The 17,527-nt window shown below is 37.3% G+C and overlaps 1 protein-coding gene across 1 annotated transcript in view; it reads left to right on the top strand.

Moving 5' to 3' along the window:
- Positions 1 to 17,527, top strand: part of LOC128922610 (uncharacterized) — a 367,146-nt gene that overhangs the window by 282,502 nt on the left and 67,117 nt on the right. The window lies entirely within an intron of this gene.

Below are 17,527 nucleotides of genomic sequence, written 5' to 3'. Positions count from 1 at the left end.
AAATAATAGCAACTCTTGGCAATAACATCGGCAAGTGTAACAGATCTAAAATTAAGTCTTTATTCCTTTAAATTTCTTCCATATAAAGTATGCATGAAAATTGACCACATCACTCGCTTTTTGTACTCACCGACACCAACATGTGGTGATGCATACTTAATATGAGTATTATTTTCAAATTGTTGCAGGTTCATCAAAAGCGCCTCTGTAACACCCTATCGGAGCACAAACTGGTACATGCACTCATTTGATAAAGCCTATGCAGTTTTAATTTCCAAACAAAACCATTAAGCATCATTATTGAATGATGGGCGAAAGCAACCTTAGTCATAAATCTGCTTTGATTGAGTTTGACCACCGCTACGCAACACACACAACAACAAAGCAAAAATGAATAGAAATTTACCGCAAAATCAGCATAAAACCGCAAAACATATTCACATACCGGTTTGAAGAGCCGCATTGAAATGCATAAAAGTCAGTCAGTCAATCAAACCCACTTTAGCGGAGGCGCAGTCTTCCCAACTACAACAAAACCACTAAACAGTTAACTACTGTTGGCTGTTGTGCGTAAAAATATTCATTAAATTCTGCAATGCAGCTATGAAAGACAACGACGCATGCCACACAGCGGTAATGCGGTAACTTGCAACAGGTTGTGGCGCTCATGCGTCGGCTTACAAGGGAGTCAGGCGGTTTTACATAGAAGCTGTTGCAGCCAGTTGATGGCTCATTGACAGCATGTCGAGCTGATTGTGTTGTAAAAGTGCGTTGGTTGTTGGTGTTTTATTATTATTTTTTTTTTTATTTTGTATATTTTATACATCTCCTCTTCTCCTCGACTTTTTTCATTCATAAAATGCTAATTCATGCAATTTATTTGCAATCGGACGTCGCCTCACTCCTGCCATGCACGCGGCCACCACAATCGATAGCGGTTTTAAGCGCGTATGTGCATAAAAGCAAAGATAACCAAGTTTATTGCAGTGTGGCATGTACGCATGCGCGTCGAACACTTGTTGTACAACTAAATTTAAAATGCTTAAAAGTGCCACACACATACACCCGCTCGCGTAGCGTATAATTGTTGGCAGCAAAAACTATTTGCTGCTTTAATAACATAATTGAATTGTTAAAAGCGGCAATTTACAAGAGCCACCACTACATGCTACGTGCTTTAGCTGGCGGCCGTGTAGGCGGGCGCCTCTATTAAGAAACTAATCTAACTATGCCATTTAATTTATGACGCATAATAGCTTTTAATGTTCGAGTGTTGGGTGATAGTATCGATCAAAACTAATCAAGATTTAATGGTGCTGTCAAATGGCTCCTGAAGGCAGATATGCACTTTGTATGCCTTGCAGCGTTTGTTGATACTTCATGTGTTGATTACTTGTTCTCGAACTGTTGGTTAACCGATCGACCACCCAGATGATTTGAAATTTGCATAAATATTTGTACGCTTCATAAATTGGTACATAAACTCGATGTTTGTCCTGTTGCTACTGGTTTTGACGTATCTCTGTTACTGGTGGTATTATCAATGGAGTATGTGAACATCGGTCGTGTTTTGGAGCAATGTTTTATTCATTCATAAAAGGTGTTGTAGAATTTATCTACCTGCGAACATTCAACCTTATTCCTAAATTCTCAAATAACTGTTTCCGTAAAATAAGTCTAATCATGTTTCAATCAAATAATTTAATTGATTATTAGTATTGAAATTAATTTTTGGATATCATAGTCACTTCAAGTGAGTCTTTGTCAAACATAAAACCTTATATTCGACTTCATTTGAAAGAATTTTTCATTAACAATTGGAATTCTTCTCACATCGTGGAAAAAGAACATGTTTTCGTAGATTATGGTCAATGGTCAAGGCAATTTGTAATAGGTTTAACCAAAAATCAGGGAAATCACTCCTGAAATCTTACTCGAATATTACAAAAGTAGCCTAATAATGACAAGTCTTACTAAATTCCGAACATTTCTTGGTGCCAAAACATTTTCTTTAATCAACAGCTCTCTCTGTTGAGGCCGTATGGGTGGTAATAACCAAATTTTTGATGACAAAAATAACAAGTAAGGAAGGGCTAAGTTCGGGTGTAACCGAACATTTTATACTCTCGCAATTTATATATTTAACTTTATTTATATTATATAATACACAATTTGACCCACATATTCGCCATATATATTGTATAAAGTCCATTGAAAGTTGGAAACCATAATATTAGGTTAGAAGCACCGAGGTCCTCGTGTTCGATATATGGGGCCTTAAAAACCTATGGTCCGATTTCGGTGATTTTTAGAATGGGGCTGTCACACTATTAACATAGTATTTGTGCAAAGTTCTGCATTGATATCTTCACTAGTGCTTACTTTATATATTGTAAAGTAAACGATTCAGATTGTCTTCAAAGTTCTGGTATATAAGAAGTAGGCGTGGTTGTGAAGCGATTTGGCCTATTTTCACAACATATCATTGGGATGTAAGGAAACTATTACACCAAGTTTCATTGAAATCGGTCGAGTAGTTCCTGAGATATGGTTTTTGACCCTAAGTGGGCGACGCCACGCCCATTTTCCATTTTGTGACAAAATCTGCGTGCAGCTTTCATCTGCCGTTTCTTATGCGAAATTTAGTGTTTCTGACGTTTTTCGTTAATGAGTTAACCCACTTTTAGTAATTTTCAACCTAACTTTTGTATGGGAGGTGGGCGTGGTTATGATCCGATTTCTTTCATTTTTGGACTGCATGAGGAAGTGGCGAAAAAAACGACTGCAGAAAGTTTGGTTTATATAGCTCTATTGGTTTGCGAGATATGTACAAAAAACTTAGTAGGGGGCGGGGACACGCCCACTTCCACAAAAAAATTGATAGTGCGATCCTTCACACCAAATTTTGTTTCCATAGCTTTATTTATGGATTAGTTATGGCACTTTATGTGTTTTCGGTTATCGCCATTTTGTGGGCGTGGCAGTGGACCGATTTTGCTCATTCCAACCTTCCTATGGTGCCAAGAAATAAGTGTGTCAAGTTTCATCAAGATATCTTAATTTTTACTCAAGTTACAGCTTGCACAGACGGACGGACGGACGGACGGATGGACAGACAGACATTCGGATTTGAACTCCACTCTTCACCCTGATCACTTTGATATATATAACCCTATATCTAACTCGTTTAGTTTTGGGTGTTACAAACAACCGTTATGTGAACAAAACTATAATACTCTCTTTAGCAACATTTGTTGCGAGAGTATAAAAAAGGTTTTCCGACTTTCAGGATCATGAATTTATTTTGTAAAGGAAACAAGTGAGGAAGGGCTAAGTTAGGGTGTAACCGAACATTACATAATCTCGCAATTTATTTCTTCAATTTTATTAAAATAACACACAATTTTACCCATATATTCGGCATAAAGTCCACTAAAATAACGAAAATCATTATATTTAGTATATGTGGTCTGGGGTAATGCCTGGGTCGATTTTAACTATTTTTGCCACCAAGCTACTTTACATCCATGAATATATGTTCACTTAAATTTGTTGATATATCTCTCATATTAACCGATACAGACGGTATAAAGTCCATCCGATGTTTGCATATCCGAATATGAGGATATGGGGCCTACGGAAATATTGGCCTGATTTTGCCCATTTTTGACACAAACGCACACTGTTGGAAGGAACACATCTTCTTTGAATTTCATAGGACCATCTGAGAAATTTACCCATATATTCAATAAAAAAAAACGCACACTTCGAGGTCCTCATGTTCGGCATCTGGGGCCTTGAAAAGTTCTAGTCAGATTTCGGTCACTTTTATACGCTACATTAGAAATACGGTATTTGTGCAAACATTTTTTTCCGAAATCTTCACTGGTGCTTAACTTATATCCTGTAAAGTGAACGAATCAGGTGGACTTAAATATTGTGTTACATGGGAAGGTTGTGATCCGATTTCACTCATATTTAAACTATACATTGGGATGCCAAAGAAATGTTACGAACTGAAATTGGTCTAGTAGTTTCGAAGGTATAGTTTTTGGCCCATAAGTGGGCGATGCTCTAGATAGAAATGTGACTTCAGCCCTTCTGTACTATCTTTACCAATAAATTTAAGATTTCTGGTGTATTTCCCTACTGATCCATTCCAGTAACGTAAATGTAACTTTCATGGAAAAGGTGTCAAAGTCGAGCTATATCTTGTCTAGCCTCCTGTTCTTCTGTTTAACTATCGAATATATTGGTCATAGCTCCTTTCCTCCTATGCAAATATAATAATGTTTGTGCACTTTCTTTCGACTGTCTTTACACATATCATGTCGTTAATGGGTGACAAATATAATGGATACTACTATATTACCTGAGCTTTTAAATATACATATATATCAACATTTCTATATTTCTGCTTCTGTGTTTTTTTTAATCTCCAAAGTCATAATCCTTCAAAAGCAAATATGTATACGAATGTACATTTGATTAAGCATACAGTAAAACCACAAAGATTTGTATTCTCATTGAATAAAAGAGTAATTATTCCACTTGCCTGAGGAAATAAAAGCGCAGCAACAGAATGTAGTGTAAGCTTTTAGCGAAAGGAGCATATACTTGACATAAGAAAACAGCAAATAAAAAACTAATGAAATTGCTGCAAACTAAAACGCAGACTTACCTATAAACATACATACTTGTGTGCCACAACGCAGCCAATGCGCTGAATAATGAAAATTGCTAGCATCTGCAACTAACAAATAACACATTGCTAGCAATCAAATCAAATATTTGCTGCGCATGCGCACCAACCCGAGGTAAATTTAATCAACGCAAGACACATTCATATGCATACATACATATATACAGAAGGTAAGTGGCAGCCTGCGGCACTAAAACAGACGCAATGTGGATGCCAATGCGAGTCTGCAAATGCAAAAACAAAAAAGAGATTACGAAAAAACAAAAAAGCTACTACAAGACGACCAATTAGCCACACTATCATGTCATAAATTAGAGTTTTATTTGTTGCCGATTGCAGTCGTGATATCAAAACCCCGGGCACATATCGCTTCGTCTGCAACTTCTTTTCGTTTTTAATTATATTTGCACATGTGTGTGTTAGTGTGTGCGCGTGTGCTCTGCTGCCTGTGGGGCACGCAATGCTGTCACGCCAGCCACTCGGGAAATTGAGTCATAACCAGTTTATTATTTAAATATGCGCGTTGTTTGCGAAATCCTGGTGGCTGAGTTGTCATTGCATTGACATTTCAGTAAGCAAATAATCAATTAAACGGCAAACATGCAGCCATCATGCTGACAAACACACACTCACACACAAACATGCTGCTACAGCATTGTGAAGAGAGAAGAAGAGAGGGCATGAACGATGTAAACATGAAAACCAAAGCAAATCTGCCAACCTACAAAGTCAGCGAAAACTTTCTTGCTGCCAACGGCGAAATTGTTGCTGGCAACACAAGTAAACGCGAGTAACAACAAGTATACCGGCAACAACAACAAGAATGTGAATACCAAAACCGCGTAAAAAGCCATGAAAACGCTTTTATTGTCCACAACTTAAATATATATGTATGAAGGCCTCTTGTTGTCATTGTTTTTTGCTTGTTACGTTTTGGCCCACCATTCGCCGGCGGCCGACAGCCGGCCGGCGGGTGTTCGCGTATATGTGTGGCTATTTGCACCACACGCCAGCTGCTCGCAGTCAACCAGCAATTGCTAATAAATAGTGGAAATGGCCCGTACAATACAACTTCAACTTTTGTTACGAGCCTCGTCCCTGCGTTGCAACGCGTTCGTAGTATCCGCTCGCCACATCCAGTTTCGTCCGCCATTGCCATTGTCGCATCGTCGTCAACCGTTGCGCGCAAATATTTGCCTCCAGTAGCTGCAACGGTGGAGCCCACAATGCGAGTAATCAGTGTTGGCCAGCCACTGCAGCAATGGACCGTTTGTTGTTTTTGTAATATTAGTAGTGTCTCTAATTGTGTTTAATGCGAAACTATTCGATTTCGGTTGGAACTTAATTTCCAAATATTTGGCGGAAAAATTTTAACTATAGATTTGGTTTCATTTGAGGCTTGCGTGGTATTGTCTTAGACCTAAATTTTTTTAAATGCTTTATCTGAAGAAAACCTGCTAAAGTCAAATTACATCTAATTGCGTTTTTAAACAGCCAGTCTTTTAGACTGCCGGCTACTCGATAATCGATCAGCTGTTATACATTTTTGTTTTTGCTTTTCACAAGAAGTTGGTAAGTTTCATCAGCTGCTTGCTATTTTTAGCAGCGACATCTATCGTAGCATTTTTTTATCAAAAAATTAAATTTTTATCAAAAGTTCAATTTTATCGTACGTCTTCGTCGCAGAGTTGCACTTGATTTTCAAGTCGATTAAAATTCAATTAAAAATTAATGTAGATCTTTATTTTGTATGGTAAATCGATCTTAATAAGCGTTTTAATCGAGCAGAGGCCAGTTAATTGATCAATTAGTTTCTGTCTAAAAATGCTATAAATCCATTTTGACCCAAAAACATTGGTCTATTGGCTAGGATAGCCTGAAAAATGTCGTATTTATATACGAATCAACGACGTTACATAGCCATTCTAGCTATCTACTTAAAATCATCGGTGTAAAGTTTGGTGACCTCGGAATTGTCTGCCTTTTCTTTGTTCGAATCAACAACGTCACATAGTCAAGTTCCATATCACACCCCCTGATATCAACATTCGTCATCGGCCTCATGTTTCTTTTACACAATTCTATAGGCACCATCCATCAAACTCATAAAAAGTCAACTAGTACAATGCAATCACAACTACGATGGAGCCTAAGATTTGGCTCAGGGCCGTTATTAATTAAAGTTGTCATCCTATTTATATTCTGACTGCCAAGGTCTGTAAATGTATTCCATTTTCCTGACAATCGAATCGAAGTTAAACGGAAATTGGTTGAAAAATTGCATTACCACTATCTTTAATGCATGGCCTAACCCTAATTGAGCCTTAAATACCACGGTGTTTACTTAATTAGCTCACCGGAGGGTAATTAAGTCATTACTTATAGCCTGACCTAACCCAACCTAACATAACCTCCATTCAATTACTCAAACACTCAAGATTGTCCAGTATTCATATGTTCGCATCCATAGACATACCGATTGCTGTCTCATAACTCACACTCACATATACCCACAAACTAAACGAACTATTCGACAACTATTCGTTGCAACACTAAACACACTTACCACCAACACAAATTATCGGGAATCATGCTGTTACTGTGCCTGTTGTTTTAATTGTTGTTGCAGCATTTATGGCTTTTCACTACCGCTGTGCTGCTGCTGCTGTTGTTGCTATTGTTGTTGTTGTCATTGCTACCGCTTTGCATTTTTGTTGCTGTTACAATGTGTAGGTGCATTAACTGTTCACCACGCTGTGGCATGCCGCACCGCATATTGCCCGAAAAGGCAATTGCTTTCGAATTGTTACAGCTGAATATATTTATGTGTATGTATGAGCGTGTGTTTGTAAGTAATTTATTTCCATTGATTTTTTGTTCATTTGTTTTCCGTGTGTGTGTGGCGCTGTTAACTTCCCGCCATTGGCGCTGCAAAAATTAAGTAGCCAGTTTTTTTTGTGTGTGCAACGTTCGATGCTCGTTCATTGGTTCGTTAATTGGCTGACGACGTACGATTTCCAATTATTATGCAAACTCACCGCTGTGCAGTGCGATTTTCTCATTTATCAGCAGACTGAAGACGCAGTCGAGGCTATCGATGCGACGCCGCGCTTGTTAGTTGCTGCAATGAATGTGCTAAAATACAGACATTCATACACAAATACACATGAATGGTAATGTACCTTTGCAGTCATACACACGCACATATTTATATTACATTCATCTGTACATATACCATTTCTATGTTCATACATATTAATATGCATAGCCTCCGCGCACTTTATCCGTTGCACTAATCTGTGTGTTGTTGTTTTTCTTTTAGTGCGTTTTAATGAGAATCATTCCTGCGGTGCCTACATTTACTACTCAATATATTCATGCTGCAATTTTTATGGCTTTGCTAAGTGGGGCGGAGCGGCATGTTGCAGATTGGCAGTAAATGTTTTCATAGCTGATAACACAGAAATTTTCGTAAATACTAATGAAGTGGTTTAAGCGATTGTACAAATAGTTACTTGACGGACTTTTCGACTATCAACCGTGTAGTAGTTGTTATTATAATGTTTCAATGAAAAATAAAATGCTAATTACTTTTAAAATATTTTAGTAAGGGTTTTAGTTTATAATATATTTAATTTTTAATTTTCCTTAAGAAATTAGTAAACTACTCTATTATATCTATCAGCAGATCTTCCGACATAACCAAGTAATAATTTTTTTATAGAGAAATTCATTTTATCTAGTTTTCATTTTCATTTTATGGTAAAAGACTCCTTACAGATTCTTGCACACCATCTCAAACATTGTGTAAAACCACTTAAATAGTTTTGGGGTTGAATTGGTATTTTCTGTTATTTAATTTTATAGTTGTTATAGATTAAGGGTCTTAAAAGTTGTATGGAAAACTCCTTTGTTTTTCAAATTTGAATACAAATCTTTTTTCCATGTCAGAAAGAAAATAAAGAATGATGGTTAAGAGCCTTGTAACCCATAAGCAGTCCGCTTACAAATTTTAAACTTTCTCCCGTTTCAAATATATACTACATACGTATGTACATCTTCTTTCGGTGAATGACCGCAATTTGACTATATTGAACGAATCACACTTTCTGCGTTAAACAATTGTATACATCTGTGTTTCAAAGTGGACTTCTTACCTAGTAAAGAAAAACAATTCCAAAATTTAGATCCAATCTTTTGCCATTTGATAAATTTAATTTAGATCCCATTACCTTTGACCTGAATCTCATATAATGTAACCTTTGTTTTCTGGTGCAGAATCAGCGGATTGTTTTTTAACTCGTTCTAGAACAAATATAGTGAGTAATCGTTAAGTTTTGGTTTACAGTTGATTTTGGAAGATCTTGTTTATAAGTGGTATGCAAAGATTCGAAACGATGGCTTCAGTTTATTAAAAAAGATATCAGTCATAGGTGACTAAACACAATATTAGTCTCCTTATTTGCGCAGAACTCGGACAGCCACTTTTCACAAGCCTCTATATGGCTGCGATAAAACATCCCATCCGAGCTCACGTAGATTCTGACGAGTCATCAACGATGTTTGTGGTCTGGCGTTGTTCTGGTGGAACACTACACCCTTCTTGTTGGCGAATTCTGCACGCTTCTGGTCGATCGCCTTCTTCATGCGGTCCAGTTGTTCGCAGTAGATGGTAGAATTAAGCGTCTGCCCACATGGGAGCAGCTTATAGTGGATGGTTCCCTTCCAATCCCACCAAACACACAGCAAAACCTTCCCGACCGTCAATCAAGGTTGGGCTGTTTGGGACATTCCCTGGCCATCGACCACGAGTTCGTTCCGTTTTAGCAGCAGAAACGCAGGCGTAGATTCGGTCCAGAAGTTCTTTTTTGCTTTTTTGCGTCAAATCATGCGGCACCCAAACATTAAGCTTTTTTGTGTATCCAGCTTTCTGCAGATGGTTTAAAATGGTTTGGTGACTAACTCCCATCCCCTGGGCAATGTCACGAGATGCCACATGCCGGTCTAACGCGATGTTTTCCATGATTTGATCGGTATTCGTCGTTACAGGTCTTCCGCCGGCTGGCTTATCCATGGTGTCGTTTTCACCCGCTCTAAATCATCGAAACCATTCCTCCGCAGTTCATAGTGATAGAGACCATCCCCCAAAACATCATTAATATCAAGGAACGTTTTTCTAGCGAATTTCGGCGTTAGTGTTAGTGAACTCTAATATCCAAACTTATCATGCATAGCGTTGTTTTGTAGGTTATGTCAAGACCTTTTAAAGATGTATTGTATTGCCAGATACGAGCTCTGTAGTGCTTTATACATAGCCGCGAAATTAAAAAAAAAAAAAAACAAAAAGGCGGAAGGGAGATATTTGCCAACAAATATTATGATGAAATAAATCAATAATGGTTTTCTCTAGAGGGAAGTCCTCATAAGATTTCTTTTTACATGGACAACTTGATATTGGTAACATTTTTCTGATTTCTAAATCTTCCCATTTTATATTGTCTAGCTAACAAATTTAACCTGACTAACATTTTAGATTTTCTAGCTAACAAGATAGTCTTCAAAGAAGATAGTCTTCAAAATACATTTGTAAAATGTTGCTTGGATATACTCTCGCCATGAATATATCCAATGGAATTTACAACATAATTATTTTGCCATTCAAGTCTGACTTAGGGGCCGGAAAATTACTTTATATTCAGCAGAATGAAAGAAAATGTAGTGGCTGTCGCAAGCATTATATTTGTATGGATCTGTGTGCAATGACGCTTGCTGCAATGAACTTGCCACAACGCCGCTTAACTTAACTCCACTAAACTTAACTGCTGACGGCATAAGTGGCATGCACCTGCAGAAATGAAGGCGGAATTTAGCTAGCGGAGCAAATTCTTAGAAATTTACGAGCTCACTTACATACTGCCAACATGCTTATATTATAATTTTATGATACGCACATTAACGTACTACTTTTTAACGCTGGAAGATAGCTAGAGTAACCTTCTTTTGTGTGATAGCTTAGTGAATTGAATGGTGGAGCTGTAAAAGATTTATGCGCACACTGAGTTATTTATCAGTTAATGCAAGGAGTGCTGAGTCAGAGGAAGTGAAATAAGGATGGGTGGAGCTTTATAACAAATATTTATGGTCCAATTTTCGATATATATTTATCTATTTTTATAGAAGATTGTGGATGGACAGTTTTGGGTTTGAAATATAGCAAAAGGCAACAGACCAAGGAACTTGACGTTCCAAAAATATACTATGAGAAATTTTTTTTTGATTTGACATTAATATTTTCAAGCAATTTATTTAAGTAAGTGACTATAGACTATAGTCTAATATTATGGAATAGGCCTAAAGCTTAGGATTCTCTATTTATAATAGATCTTCAATATGAAGAGAGGTGCCTTAATTTTAATACTAACCCCTAGTGTTTAGGCTTCTTTACGCATTTTAGCAAGCTCACTTATGAAAAGTCATAATTATGCAGCCCTGCAGCATGCATCACTTTCCGCTTGCCACAACAATGGACCAGCATATGCGAATACAAATGCGCAAATATAAAGCTGAAAAGCTAAGCATAATTCTCTTTAAGCAATCGTAATGATAAACCCCTTTTTTAGACACGCATTTCGCCGCTTCCCTGTTCTTTAGCCTTCAGTATGAGCTAATAATGAAAAGCCGTCAATGGCGGCAAGCGGCGGCTAACAGTCAAAGAGCCGACCATATTAAGGCGAAAAATGTGTTGTCGGCCAATGCCGCGGCTACATGGAGGCATGCAACATTCACTGAACTAAAAACAAAAACAAAGAAAAAACTACAAACGGATGTATGTGTGCGTGTAGTTGTTGTTGTAAGTATGTCGAAGCAATCAAAACTGGCATCTGACCGCGCGACTTTAATGCCCCGTTTGAGCCATATTTTCGAAGCAATGCGCTACAAGCTACACACGCAATTAAAGTTGCCGGCTGTCGAGCAATGCAGCGCACACAAAGGAATTTACACAAACAAAAACAAGTACATACATTTATGTATATACAACAACATGCTTGCAACTGCGCCATACTTGTCGATACATAAAAGTCTGAGCATGCACAAGTCAATTGTTGGACGCCACACAGATAGTACAAATCCCAATCGCCGTGTGGCGTGCACTTTAGAACAACAACAATAGCAACAACAGCAGCAGCAATGCGTTCAAAGTCAATGCCATTGTCAATTTATGTTTTCTGTTGTTGTTGTTATTCATTTGTTTGTTTTTGTTGCATTGACTTTTGTTGGCCGACATTCATTTGAAATGGAGCAACGCCATGCTCCTGCACTACACTGCTCTGCTCTGCCGTCTTTGCGCCTGCGCGTCACAGCGCGGCCTTTCAGCTTTTCATCTTAGATCGTCCGATAGCTTATTATGCGGATATAGAATATAGTGCACGGCTATTGTTATTATTATCATTATTGCTTTTGCTTTTTGCTTTCGGAACATTCTCTTTATGACTTTTGTTACACATCGGTGTTTTTATCTGTTTGTTTGTATGTATGTATGTAGGTGTGTGGGTAGGTGTTTTTGTATATTCGTAAATGCATTGCTCCATCGCTCGTATGCCATGCCAGCGCCGCTTAACTGCGTCTGATTCTTCTTCTTCTTTCGCTTATTCATTCTTACTGACTTTGATTCAAAGCAGAAATTTTATTGTTTGTTGTTTTTGTTGGTGTTAGCGTTTGTGTGTTTATATGTTTATTTCTGTGCGCTGCTTGACTTGAAATTGAAAATTGAAAGCTTCCGCGCGACACAATGCAGCTTCTTAATTTCATTTTATTGCCTTCTTTTTGATGGCTATACATACATATAAATAAACATACACACATACAAGCATACATACACTTATATACTTGCGCGATCCACCGCAGCGATCAGCTCCGGTCAACTTTGCTAATGCTTTGATTCATTTTTAATGGCTCTTCAGCGTTGTCTTCTTCTTCAATGTCTTTCTGCATAAATAAAGCATACGCCAACGTCGTTGCTGTAATAAAAATGCCATTTCTGTTTAAATAATGCTTGAAGCAGAAGAAAATAAACATTCTTTTGTTGTGTTTTTCTCTTAAATTTATTCTTTACTTTGGCTTGCGATCGTAAAATTGCTTAATTTTCCATTGTCATCTGACAGGTGACTTTGTTTAAAATGCTCTTTGGGTTGCGCGAATATCACTCGTAAGTGCTAAGTTATGTTAGTTTTTGGCAGCGCATAAAATATTTACATTTTCATTCAATAAGCAAATTTACGTTGATCTCCTTTATATAATTTTTTAAAAAAGATCAAAATATTGAAACGGTAAAGTATATCTCTGTGGTATATTAAATTATTAGTCCGTTCTTAGCCTTTTATTATCGTTTTCTTAATTCTCCGCCATTTATGAGCCAATCATCTACATACACGAAACATGTATTATGAAATAATCGAACTCTTGACTTTTCGTGTTGAAAAGTGACTATCGTTGGGTCAGAAGTGACCATGAGCGTTAATTTAAATTAATTAAAATTAATTTCCTCTCATAGAACTCTCGTTCTGGGGTAGTCGATTTACCTCTTGAAGGCCACTATCATAGAAACTCTCATAGAACTCTCGTTCTGGGGTAGTCGATTTACCTCTTGAAGGCCACTCTCATAGAAACTCTCGTCCTGGGACAGTCGATTTACCTCTTGAAGGCCACTCTCATAGAAACTCTCGTCCTGGGACAGTCGATTTACCCAAGTCGATTACTTCAAGCGAATTTTTCTCCAGCAAAATGATTCGTCACAAAAAGTAAGAGATAGTAATCACTTAGTACCAGGTCCAGACTTCAAGATGAATGCATACGAGCTTCCCAACCAAGCACTCGGAACGTCTTACGAGTCACAATCGAAGTGTGTGACCTGGCGTTGTGCTGTTGGAACACAATTACATTTGGAACCGATTTTTCCTGTTGTGCTGCTTTCATAACTTCAGAAGATAAAGAAACCTGATATAGAACAATGATATGGGATGATATGGCAGAATTTCACTTATATACTATATGTTCTTAGTGGAATTGTCTCATATTAAACACTTAAGCGGACCCCCCATTCTTGATTTCAAATTTTGTCGGTTTTCAATGGGCTGGTCAATGAACATAAATTATTTTTTAGGGTTGTATTGAATAAAAAAAATCGATTTTTTGAAACCCAGAATGGGGGGGTCCCCTTAAATTACAAAAATCCATTGTACTATTTGTATATGTTTTTTGCACTCTGTTATTTTCCAATGATGGAATCATTAATCGAAGAACCTTATAATTTCATAATATTTAGGGTTTGGACACATCCGAGACTTTATTACAGAGATTAAAGGCTTTGATTCTTTATCCCAAAGTCCGGTGTCGAAGCATTCTATTTTTGTAATTGTTGTAGAAGAAAGCACATATAGTTTTGGGATATGCTCGTCGTTAATCGAATATAAATCTGCGTCCTTTCCGGTTAAACATTATATAGCCGATTGTCATAGAAATTTGTCTTTTCTTAAAATGTTAGAACTCTTCCAGACGCTCTGCATTTATGAATATTTATCAATCCCCTAAATAAATCCTTTTTTGTAATAAAGACATATATTCTTGCGTGGGATGTCAGAAAAGCATTATAAATCAAGTATTGACTATAAAACAAATTCTTGTTAATGTACTTCATTACATTCTCTCGGGGCGGAAGTCACTAAAATTTTTAAAATTTTCCAACTTCTTTCCAAAAGATAATTCATTATTAATGGCACTCATTATATTTAATTTCAATTAACATAGATAATTCTCGTAAGTACATAAATTAAAATCCACAAAACAAAAGCAGGAACCAACAAAGCGCCAATGACAAATTTCACATATCACCAGAGAGAAAATAAATATTTCCACAATCACCGCATGCCGCATGCCACATGCAAACAACTCATCGATCAATGTGTCCGACGACAGCCGAAAGCGAGTAACGCATTTCCATTATAGAGATTTATTGACGAAGATCTTCAATATAAACGACGGTTTTATTTGCATTTTTCACATATTACAAGAAATCGAAAAAACCATGTGAATATAATGCGTTTGTGTGTGCGCCCTCTCCAACTGAGTGAGTGACAAATGGAAGCAGTTCGACAGCATCACCGCAGAAGATCACGCAACTCCGCTGGTATGAGAATGTGTGTGGGAGGGGAAGTGAGGCGAAATTACTTTGTAGAAAATGAGGAAAATGCTGAAACGATCTTGCTATGCGCTCTAGTTACTTCCTCATCAGTTCAACGCAGCGAGTGGCGGCCGCGTGGGTGGACCGACCATTAGCATGCCTCAAGTCGTTATGAGTTGGTGGCTTCTCCGACTTCTTAGTCGTTGGATGATTGGTGGCATCGGTTCGGTGAATGAAATAAGCACTGAGCTCCCTTTAGGCGCTATTATTGTGACAGTCAAGCAAGCAGAAGGGACAAGCAGGTCGTTAAAAAGACACACACATGCATTACAACGCGACGCTACGTGCAATGAGGCGATGATAGCGCTTCGTGCTGCTCATAAAATTTAGCCATCACCCTCTCACTGCTCTCAGCTGTCATCTAACTGCGCGTGTCTGTGGTCTAGGTTCACTATGTGGCCCATGGCCCATTGTTGTCTGCTGCGCCAGCTCGTCTGTGCGGCAGGAAAATGAAATTCGTATGCGGGGGTGTCTGCCTATTCATTCATTCACTTACTTCGTTATTTGTGCGCGCAGACGATCGCGTAGCCGCAACGGAGTTAATTCGTTGACATTCGTATTTAATAAATTACTCGAATTCTTTGCATTGGAGCGTAGTGGCATGTGGCATATGGCAATATGTGTGTGCGTTGTGGGGGCGCGCAGTTCTAAATGGGATGATGTGGCAGGGCATACAAGCATATGTATCTTTATAACTGTATGTCACATATGGTTTTGCTTAGAATATTTTGTTAGACGCAAGAATATGGGGTTCTAAGCGCCGATACAGCCATTTATTTATATATATTCATTGTACTACCCATGCATATGTGTGTATGTAAATTTTACAGCAATTGTATTTATAAATCGCTTAATTTGTAACTGTAAATTATCTTTTAAGTGGCTTATTTGTACACTCAATGACATCTCACAGTTTTCGAACTTTTGACTTTTGTTGTTTGGGTTCTGTAACTGACCCCAGACCAATGTATGTGTGTGTATATTCACTTTATAGCGAAAAAAGCTAAACTTTGTCCATTTTCGTAATTGCTCAATTCATTTCAGTTATTTTGGAAATGACATTAAACAGAATAATAATTTATTTTACAAAATTATATAAGTATGCAGCCTTAGAAAAAGGATTCTGAAGAGTTCCTTAAAAAGAAAAGAAAATCTATCAGATAATTAAAAAAAGGTCGGCAAGTCCAAAATCTTACAGTATTAGGTACATTGTAGAGATATTTTACATCTTTAACTGTATTGAGAATTGATTGCCTGTACCTAAATTTCACTGAAAAATGGATATTTGTAACAAAAATTTAGCCATTTTAAAAACTCCACTTAAGGGGGTCATCCCATGTGACGACCTGTTTTTTAGTGATTTTTAAAAGTTTTATTTCTACGATCAGTAAATAGATGGAGCTTTAAGTTTATTACCATTTATTAATATATATTTCGACAGTATAAATACAAATTTTAAGTTAAACATACTGTGTAGAATATGAGTTACAGGGTTCTGAAAACCCCCGTCTCGAAAAAATGGGCTAGCACTTCTCCACGATTCCTGCTGATTGGCTTACCGGAAACAAAAACATTAGCGTCGTTTTAATGTGTAAGCTTAAATGCATGGAAAGCACTACGATACAAATGAATATTCCGAAAATTGGACTTTAGTAGACATTTGAAAAAAAAAATATTTTCAGCTGCCAAGTCAGCGCTTTGAACAGCTCCTTCTTCTGTAACTATTGTATCTTTAAAACGATTTCGAATTTCTTAAAATCACTTTACCATCGTATTCTAGACGTGTTAATAAAAACATATTATTAGAAAAAAACCCATAAGTGGGCGGAGCCACGCCCATTTAAAATTTTGTATACCATTTTCTGTACAGCTTCATGTACCATATTTATAATAAAATGTAAGGTTTTTGGTGGTTTTCCTTACTGAATTAAGCCATTTTTCGTAGTTTTCAACGTAACCTTTGAATAGGAAGTGGGTGTGCTTATAATCCGATTTCTTCCCTTTTTGGAAGTGCCTGAAGAAAACGACTCCTGAGAGTTTGGTTGATATAGCTTTAGTAGTTAACGAGATATATACAAAAAACTTAGAAAGGGGCGAGGTCACGCCCACTTATCCAAAAAAATTGGCTTAATTATAGCTCTTTATAGGTTTTCGGTTATCGCCATTTTGTGGGCGTGGCAGTCGTCCGATTTTATAACCTTTTAATGGTGCCAAGAAATACGTGTACCAAGTTTCATCAAGATATCTCAATTTTTACTCAAGCTATCCGTTGTAAGGACAGACAGACATCCGGATTTCAAATCGCCTCGTCACCCTGATGACTTTGGTATATATAACCCTATATCTCACCCGTGTAGTTTTAGGACTTACAAACAACCGTTATGTGAACAAAACTATAATACTCTCTTACCAACTTTTGTTTTTGAGAGTATAAAAAAATAAAATGTTTGAGTCCATCACATGGTACGACCCCCTTAACCTGTGCCAGTTACTTTTTATGAAGGTGGACCTATTTCGCCGTAATATTTTGGTCGGAAATAAAAATTAGAATTTATTTGTATATATTTAAGAATTTAAATTACCGCATA

This window comes from Zeugodacus cucurbitae, chromosome 6, assembly GCF_028554725.1.
Source record: "Zeugodacus cucurbitae isolate PBARC_wt_2022May chromosome 6, idZeuCucr1.2, whole genome shotgun sequence".
In the NCBI taxonomy this organism is placed as follows: domain Eukaryota; kingdom Metazoa; phylum Arthropoda; class Insecta; order Diptera; family Tephritidae; genus Zeugodacus; species Zeugodacus cucurbitae.
This window is presented reverse-complemented; position numbering and strand designations above follow the sequence as displayed.